Source organism: Chiloscyllium plagiosum, unplaced genomic scaffold (assembly GCF_037043375.1).
Source record: "Chiloscyllium plagiosum isolate Xiang-an unplaced genomic scaffold, Cpla_swu_hap1 HiC_scaffold_45, whole genome shotgun sequence".
NCBI lineage: Eukaryota > Metazoa > Chordata > Chondrichthyes > Orectolobiformes > Hemiscylliidae > Chiloscyllium > Chiloscyllium plagiosum.
Window position 1 is genome coordinate 44,800,888 of NW_028270183.1, and position 9,264 is coordinate 44,810,151.

Here is a 9,264-nt window from a genome sequence, read left to right on the forward strand (position 1 = left end):
GTATTTCCTTTCGTTGCAAAGCTTTTCAACGAAAAAAAAGCATTTACTTTTCCGAACGCGCATACTCGACTTAACCATTTGCTCTGATATTCAAAATGAAGCACAATGTCCGGACGCGTGCAATTTCAATCGCAATGCCACCAGCTCAGCTGCAGCTTGTCATGTTGAAAAATATCGTCTGTCGAAACGTCCCTTCAACGATCGCTCACTGTTCTTCTGGATACTCACAGACTTTTGGAGTCAGCGTTATGTGCTGCTGATAAACTGCTACGAACCTTATGCCAAATGCATTTGAATTGAAATCTAACAGTGGGATTTTTTCTGCTCCCGAACGACGCAGTTGCTTTGGTGTCAGCAACAGCTCAGACGCCAATTGCACGTTTTGCTCAATCACTCATGTTGCTAATTCAATCTTCGTTTGACAGCATATTTAGAAAGTTATCACGCCTTCCTGCAGCGGTCGTCAGTGACAGATCAGATGCTAAGATGATTGCTTCAGACAGCATGCTACATCCTCCATTTGAAAATGGAAAAGGTGCAAACGGTTGCAGGCTGAACACACACTCACTATATTGCCTGGCGTGTCAGAGGCTGGGAGCGGAGCTTATGGAGGCTTTTCAATCATGAGGGGCATGAATCGGGTAAATAGACAAGTTTCTTTCGCTCAGGTGTGGCAGTGCAGAACTAGAGGGTATAAATCAGGTGTGGGAGTACGAGAATTGGAAAGGCAGTGATGGGCAATGGCTGCGCGCAGAGGGTGGTGCGTTTCTGGAACAAGTTGCCAGACGAGCTGGTGATGGATGGTAAAATTCCAATACTTTTAAGGAATCTGGACGTGTATTTGAATAGGCAGGGTTTAGAGAGACATGGGTCAAATGCATGCAATCGCGGCTGGATCAATTGAAGATATCTGTTCGGAATGGACGAGTTCGACCGAAGACTGTGTTTTCAGTGCTGTCCATATCTAATGAGCTCTATGATAGTGCAGGTGAAATGATAAAAAAGATAAATAAAATCAATGAAGTAAAATTGTCTCAAGTTGTTGAATTCAAACAACTTCAGGTAATTTTATTTCAATTATTTTATTTATCTTTTTTATTTGTGTTTTTTTCATTGTTCTGTAACTCTTATTTCTTGATTGTCTCTCTTTCTCTCGCTCCCCACTCTCTCAATATCTTTTTCCTTTCCTCTTCCCACTTTGCTACCCTTCTCCCCTGTTTTCCATTTTGTCTCTGCTTCACCCATCCCCCACATATTTTGTCACATAGCACTGGCTACAGCCTGCGTCATTCACGGCTCCTAATCTCCCTTAGATCTCTCCATGCACTCTCCTTATCACCTTTGCATCTGGAGCCCTGACTCACCATCTCTCAGCCTGGTGTAAACAGCTCCCTAATTCTCCCCCTTTTTTATCTTTAACAAAGGATCAGTTCGACTCGAAACGTCAGCTCTTTTCTCTCCTTGCAGATGGTGCCAGACGTGCTGAGACTTTCCAGCATTTTCTCTTTTGGTTTCAGATTCCAGCATCCGCAGTAATTTTATTTTATTAATGGCTCTATGATATTGCTGGTGTCATGATAACTCCAGCTTCTATGCATGAGAGGTGAGCAAGCGAATGAATTCCTTTTGGAAGTCGCGTGACAAGTATTAACAGAGATCAAGGAAAATAACATGAACGAATCTTTGATTTGAATTGAAGCCTGAACTCTGGTTCTGCTCCGAGACTGTGCCAGGTCTGCTTAATACTGCATATATTTCATGATTTGCATTTGTTTGTGAAAACAATTGAGACTGATTGATTTGCTGCAGACAACATCCAGCAGTCATCATGGGTACGGCGATCAAGTCGTGCGTCTAGCCCTGTCAAATGTTTTATTGCGCAGGTGAGGCTTCCTGTTTCGTGGTTTGGTGGAGCACGTTGTTTGGAAAAATAGCAACGCAGCTGAGATCCGGCATGGGACCAGCGGGTTGATGTTCCATGACAGCGATGGTCGCCTTTCGAATGAGCACACATCTCAACCGACCATGTGACAAGTTCTTGCAGACGGTGAAAGTAAAAGCCACGGCGAACACTGACACAGCCCTGCTAACGACGGAAGCGCCTCTCGCGGTCAGTGAACCCACGACCTTGGCGTTATTAGCACCACGCTCTAACCAGCTGAGCTAACCGACCAACACAGCACAAGTAGCGAAAGTAAATGCCTATATTGCCGGTGCTCACAACCACGGCGGCTGTTCATTTTCTGCTTCATGTCGATCGCACGATAGTCTGAAGTATTTCCTTTCGTTGCAAAGCTTTTCAACGAAAAAAAAGCATTTACTTTTCCGAACGCGCATACTCGACTTAACCATTTGCTCTGATATTCAAAATGAAGCACAATGTCCGGACGCGTGCAATTTCAATCGCAATGCCACCAGCTCAGCTGCAGCTTGTCATGTTGAAAAATATCGTCTGTCGAAACGTCCCTTCAACGATCGCTCACTGTTCTTCTGGATACTCACAGACTTTTGGAGTCAGCGTTATGTGCTGCTGATAAACTGCTACGAACCTTATGCCAAATGCATTTGAATTGAAATCTAACAGTGGGATTTTTTCTGTTCCCGAACGACGCAGTTGCTTTGGTGTCAGCAACAGCTCAGACGCCAATTGCACGTTTTGCTCAATCACTCATGTTGCTAATTCAATCTTCGTTTGACAGCATATTTAGAAAGTTATCACGCCTTCCTGCAGCGGTCGTCAGTGACAGATCAGATGCTAAGATGATTGCTTCAGACAGCATGCTACATCCTCCATTTGAAAATGGAAAAGGTGCAAACGGTTGCAGGCTGAACAGACACTCACTATATTGCCTGGCGTGTCAGAGGCTGGGAGCGGAGCTTATGGAGGCTTTTCAATCATGAGGGGCATGAATCGGGTAAATAGACAAGTTTCTTTCGCTCAGGTGTGGCAGTGCAGAACTAGAGGGTATAAATCAGGTGTGGGAGTCCGAGAATTGGAAAGGCAGTGATGGGCAATGGCTGCGCGCAGAGGGTGGTGCGTTTCTGGAACAAGTTGCCAGACGAGCTGGTGATGGATGGTAAAATTCCAATACTTTTAAGGAATCTGGACGTGTATTTGAATAGGCAGGGTTTAGAGAGACATGGGTCAAATGCATGCAATCGCGGCTGGATCAATTGAAGATATCTGTTCGGAATGGACGAGTTCGACCGAAGACTGTGTTTTCAGTGCTGTCCATATCTAATGAGCTCTATGATAGTGCAGGTGAAATGATAAAAAAGATAAATAAAATCAATGAAGTAAAATTGTCTCAAGTTGTTGAATTCAAACAACTTCAGGTAATTTTATTTCAATTATTTTATTTATCTTTTTTATTTGTGTTTTTTTCATTGTTCTGTAACTCTTATTTCTTGATTGTCTCTCTTTCTCTCGCTCCCCACTCTCTCAATATCTTTTTCCTTTCCTCTTCCCACTTTGCTACCCTTCTCCCCTGTTTTCCATTTTGTCTCTGCTTCACCCATCCCCCACATATTTTGTCACATAGCACTGGCTACAGCCTGCGTCATTCACGGCTCCTAATCTCCCTTAGATCTCTCCATGCACTCTCCTTATCACCTTTGCATCTGGAGCCCTGACTCACCATCTCTCAGCCTGGTGTAAACAGCTCCCTAATTCTCCCCCTTTTTTATCTTTAACAAAGGATCAGTTCGACTCGAAACGTCAGCTCTTTTCTCTCCTTGCAGATGGTGCCAGACGTGCTGAGACTTTCCAGCATTTTCTCTTTTGGTTTCAGATTCCAGCATCCGCAGTAATTTTATTTTATTAATGGCTCTATGATATTGCTGGTGTCATGATAACTCCAGCTTCTATGCATGAGAGGTGAGCAAGCGAATGAATTCCTTTTGGAAGTCGCGTGACAAGTATTAACAGAGATCAAGGAAAATAACATGAACGAATCTTTGATTTGAATTGAAGCCTGAACTCTGGTTCTGCTCCGAGACTGTGCCAGGTCTGCTTAATACTGCATATATTTCATGATTTGCATTTGTTTGTGAAAACAATTGAGACTGATTGATTTGCTGCAGACAACATCCAGCAGTCATCATGGGTACGGCGATCAAGTCGTGCGTCTAGCCCTGTCAAATGTTTTATTGCGCAGGTGAGGCTTCCTGTTTCGTGGTTTGGTGGAGCACGTTGTTTGGAAAAATAGCAACGCAGCTGAGATCCGGCATGGGACCAGCGGGTTGATGTTCCATGCCAGCGATGGTCGCCTTTCGAATGAGCACACATCTCAACCGACCATGTGACAAGTTCTTGCAGACGGTGAAAGTAAAAGCCACGGCGAACACTGACACAGCCCTGCTAACGACGGAAGCGCCTCTCGTGGTCAGTGCGGGGATTGAACCCACGACCTTGGCGTTATTAGCACCACGCTCTAACCAGCTGAGCTAACCGACCAACACAGCACAGGCAGCGAAAGTAAATGCCTATATTGCCGGTGCTCACAACCACGGCGGCTGTTCATTTTCTGCTTCATGTCGATTGCACGATAGTCTGAAGTATTTCCTTTCGTTGCAAAGCTTTTCAACGAAAAAAAAGCATTTACTTTTCCGAACGCGCATACTCGACTTAACCATTTGCTCTGATATTCAAAATGAAGCACAATGTCCGGACGCGTGCAATTTCAATCGCAATGCCACCAGCTCAGCTGCAGCTTGTCATGTTGAAAAATATCGTCTGTCGAAACGTCCCTTCAACGATCGCTCACTGTTCTTCTGGATACTCACAGACTTTTGGAGTCAGCGTTATGTGCTGCTGATAAACTGCTACGAACCTTATGCCAAATGCATTTGAATTGAAATCTAACAGTGGGATTTTTTCTGCTCCCGAACGACGCAGTTGCTTTGGTGTCAGCAACAGCTCAGACGCCAATTGCACGTTTTGCTCAATCACTCATGTTGCTAATTCAATCTTCGTTTGACAGCATATTTAGAAAGTTATCACGCCTTCCTGCAGCGGTCGTCAGTGACAGATCAGATGCTAAGATGATTGCTTCTGACAGCATGCTACATCCTCCATTTGAAAATGGAAAAGGTGCAAACGGTTGCAGGCTGAACACACACTCACTATATTGCCTGGCGTGTCAGAGGCTGGGAGCGGAGCTTATGGAGGCTTTTCAATCATGAGGGGCATGAATCGGGTAAATAGACAAGTTTCTTTCGCTCAGGTGTGGCAGTGCAGAACTAGAGGGTATAAATCAGGTGTGGGAGTACGAGAATTGGAAAGGCAGTGATGGGCAATGGCTGCGCGCAGAGGGTGGTGCGTTTCTGGAACAAGTTGCCAGACGAGCTGGTGATGGATGGTAAAATTCCAATACTTTTAAGGAATCTGGACGTGTATTTGAATAGGCAGGGTTTAGAGAGACATGGGTCAAATGCATGCAATCGCGGCTGGATCAATTGAAGATATCTGTTCGGAATGGACGAGTTCGACCGAAGACTGTGTTTTCAGTGCTGTCCATATCTAATGAGCTCTATGATAGTGCAGGTGAAATGATAAAAAAGATAAATAAAATCAATGAAGTAAAATTGTCTCAAGTTGTTGAATTCAAACAACTTCAGGTAATTTTATTTCAATTATTTTATTTATCTTTTTTATTTGTGTTTTTTTCATTGTTCTGTAACTCTTATTTCTTGATTGTCTCTCTTTCTCTCGCTCCCCACTCTCTCAATATCTTTTTCCTTTCCTCTTCCCACTTTGCTACCCTTCTCCCCTGTTTTCCATTTTGTCTCTGCTTCACCCATCCCCCACATATTTTGTCACATAGCACTGGCTACAGCCTGCGTCATTCACGGCTCCTAATCTCCCTTAGATCTCTCCATGCACTCTCCTTATCACCTTTGCATCTGGAGCCCTGACTCACCATCTCTCAGCCTGGTGTAAACAGCTCCCTAATTCTCCCCCTTTTTTATCTTTAACAAAGGATCAGTTCGACTCGAAACGTCAGCTCTTTTCTCTCCTTGCAGATGGTGCCAGACGTGCTGAGACTTTCCAGCATTTTCTCTTTTGGTTTCAGATTCCAGCATCCGCAGTAATTTTATTTTATTAATGGCTCTATGATATTGCTGGTGTCATGATAACTCCAGCTTCTATGCATGAGAGGTGAGCAAGCGAATGAATTCCTTTTGGAAGTCGCGTGACAAGTATTAACAGAGATCAAGGAAAATAACATGAACGAATCTTTGATTTGAATTGAAGCCTGAACTCTGGTTCTGCTCCGAGACTGTGCCAGGTCTGCTTAATACTGCATATATTTCATGATTTGCATTTGTTTGTGAAAACAATTGAGACTGATTGATTTGCTGCAGACAACATCCAGCAGTCATCATGGGTACGGCGATCAAGTCGTGCGTCTAGCCCTGTCAAATGTTTTATTGCGCAGGTGAGGCTTCCTGTTTCGTGGTTTGGTGGAGCACGTTGTTTGGAAAAATAGCAACGCAGCTGAGATCCGGCATGGGACCAGCGGGTTGATGTTCCATGACAGCGATGGTCGCCTTTCGAATGAGCACACATCTCAACCGACCATGTGACAAGTTCTTGCAGACGGTGAAAGTAAAAGCCACGGCGAACACTGACACAGCCCTGCTAACGACGGAAGCGCCTCTCGTGTTCAGTGCGGGGATTGAACCCACGACCTTGGCGTTATTAGCACCACGCTCTAACCAGCTGAGCTAACCGACCAACACAGCACAGGCAGCGAAAGTAAATGCCTATATTGCCGGTGCTCACAACCACGGCGGCTGTTCATTTTCTGCTTCATGTCGATCGCACGATAGTCTGAAGTATTTCCTTTCGTTGCAAAGCTTTTCAACGAAAAAAAAGCATTTACTTTTCCGAACGCGCATACTCGACTTAACCATTTGCTCTGATATTCAAAATGAAGCACAATGTCCGGACGCGTGCAATTTCAATCGCAATGCCACCAGCTCAGCTGCAGCTTGTCATGTTGAAAAATATCGTCTGTCGAATCGTCCCTTCAACGATCGCTCACTGTTCTTCTGGATACTCACAGACTTTTGGAGTCAGCGTTATGTGCTGCTGATAAACTGCTACGAACCTTATGCCAAATGCATTTGAATTGAAATCTAACAGTGGGATTTTTTCTGCTCCCGAACGACGCAGTTGCTTTGGTGTCAGCAACAGCTCAGACGCCAATTGCACGTTTTGCTCAATCACTCATGTTGCTAATTCAATCTTCGTTTGACAGCATATTTAGAAAGTTATCACGCCTTCCTGCAGCGGTCGTCAGTGACAGATCAGATGCTAAGATGATTGCTTCAGACAGCATGCTACATCCTCCATTTGAAAATGGAAAAGGTGCAAACGGTTGCAGGCTGAACACACACTCACTATATTGCCTGGCGTGTCAGAGGCTGGGAGCGGAGCTTATGGAGGCTTTTCAATCATGAGGGGCATGAATCGGGTAAATAGACAAGTTTCTTTCGCTCAGGTGTGGCAGTGCAGAACTAGAGGGTATAAATCAGGTGTGGGAGTACGAGAATTGGAAAGGCAGTGATGGGCAATGGCTGCGCGCAGAGGGTGGTGCGTTTCTGGAACAAGTTGCCAGACGAGCTGGTGATGGATGGTAAAATTCCAATACTTTTAAGGAATCTGGACGTGTATTTGAATAGGCAGGGTTTAGAGAGACATGGGTCAAATGCATGCAATCGCGGCTGGATCAATTGAAGATATCTGTTCGGAATGGACGAGTTCGACCGAAGACTGTGTTTTCAGTGCTGTCCATATCTAATGAGCTCTATGATAGTGCAGGTGAAATGATAAAAAAGATAAATAAAATCAATGAAGTAAAATTGTCTCAAGTTGTTGAATTCAAACAACTTCAGGTAATTTTATTTCAATTATTTTATTTATCTTTTTTATTTGTGTTTTTTTCATTGTTCTGTAACTCTTATTTCTTGATTGTCTCTCTTTCTCTCGCTCCCCACTCTCTCAATATCTTTTTCCTTTCCTCTTCCCACTTTGCTACCCTTCTCCCCTGTTTTCCATTTTGTCTCTGCTTCACCCATCCCCCACATATTTTGTCACAAAGCACTGGCTACAGCCTGCGTCATTCACGGCTCCTAATCTCCCTTAGATCTCTCCATGCACTCTCCTTATCACCTTTGCATCTGGAGCCCTGACTCACCATCTCTCAGCCTGGTGTAAACAGCTCCCTAATTCTCCCCCTTTTTTATCTTTAACAAAGGATCAGTTCGACTCGAAACGTCAGCTCTTTTCTCTCCTTGCAGATGGTGCCAGACGTGCTGAGACTTTCCAGCATTTTCTCTTTTGGTTTCAGATTCCAGCATCCGCAGTAATTTTATTTTATTAATGGCTCTATGATATTGCTGGTGTCATGATAACTCCAGCTTCTATGCATGAGAGGTGAGCAAGCGAATGAATTCCTTTTGGAAGTCGCGTGACAAGTATTAACAGAGATCAAGGAAAATAACATGAACGAATCTTTGATTTGAATTGAAGCCTGAACTCTGGTTCTGCTCCGAGACTGTGCCAGGTCTGCTTAATACTGCATATATTTCATGATTTGCATTTGTTTGTGAAAACAATTGAGACTGATTGATTTGCTGCAGACAACATCCAGCAGTCATCATGGGTACGGCGATCAAGTCGTGCGTCTAGCCCTGTCAAATGTTTTATTGCGCAGGTGAGGCTTCCTGTTTCGTGGTTTGGTGGAGCACGTTGTTTGGAAAAATAGCAACGCAGCTGAGATCCGGCATGGGACCAGCGGGTTGATGTTCCATGACAGCGATGGTCGCCTTTCGAATGAGCACACATCTCAACCGACCATGTGACAAGTTCTTGCAGACGGTGAAAGTAAAAGCCACGGCGAACACCGACACAGCCCTGCTAACGACGGAAGCGCCTCTCGTGGTCAGTGCGGGGATTGAACCCACGACCTTGGCGTTATTAGCACCACGCTCTAACCAGCTGAGCTAACCGACCAACACAGCACATGCAGCGAAAGTAAATGCCTATATTGCCGGTGCTCACAACCACGGCGGCTGTTCATTTTCTGCTTCATGTCGATCGCACGATAGTCTGAAGTATTTCCTTTCGTTGCAAAGCTTTTCAACGAAAAAAAAGCATTTACTTTTCCGAACGCGCATACTCGACTTAACCATTTGCTCTGATATTCAAAATGAAGCACAATGTCCGGACGCGTGCAATTTCAATCGCAATGCCAC

The 9,264-nt window shown here is 44.6% G+C and overlaps 3 non-coding genes across 3 annotated transcripts; all 3 read right to left on the minus strand.

Annotated features, from left to right (window-relative positions):
* Positions 1–4,382: 4,382 nt before the first annotated feature.
* On the minus strand, positions 4,383–4,456 carry trnai-aau (transfer RNA isoleucine (anticodon AAU)). Its single transcript has one exon. It is a non-coding gene; the product is annotated as a tRNA-Ile (tRNA).
* Positions 4,457–6,665: 2,209 nt separating this feature from the next.
* On the minus strand, positions 6,666–6,739 carry trnai-aau (transfer RNA isoleucine (anticodon AAU)). Its single transcript has one exon. It is a non-coding gene; the product is annotated as a tRNA-Ile (tRNA).
* Positions 6,740–8,948: 2,209 nt separating this feature from the next.
* On the minus strand, positions 8,949–9,022 carry trnai-aau (transfer RNA isoleucine (anticodon AAU)). The gene has a single exon. It is a non-coding gene; the product is annotated as a tRNA-Ile (tRNA).
* Between the last annotated feature and the right edge of the window lie 242 nt (positions 9,023–9,264).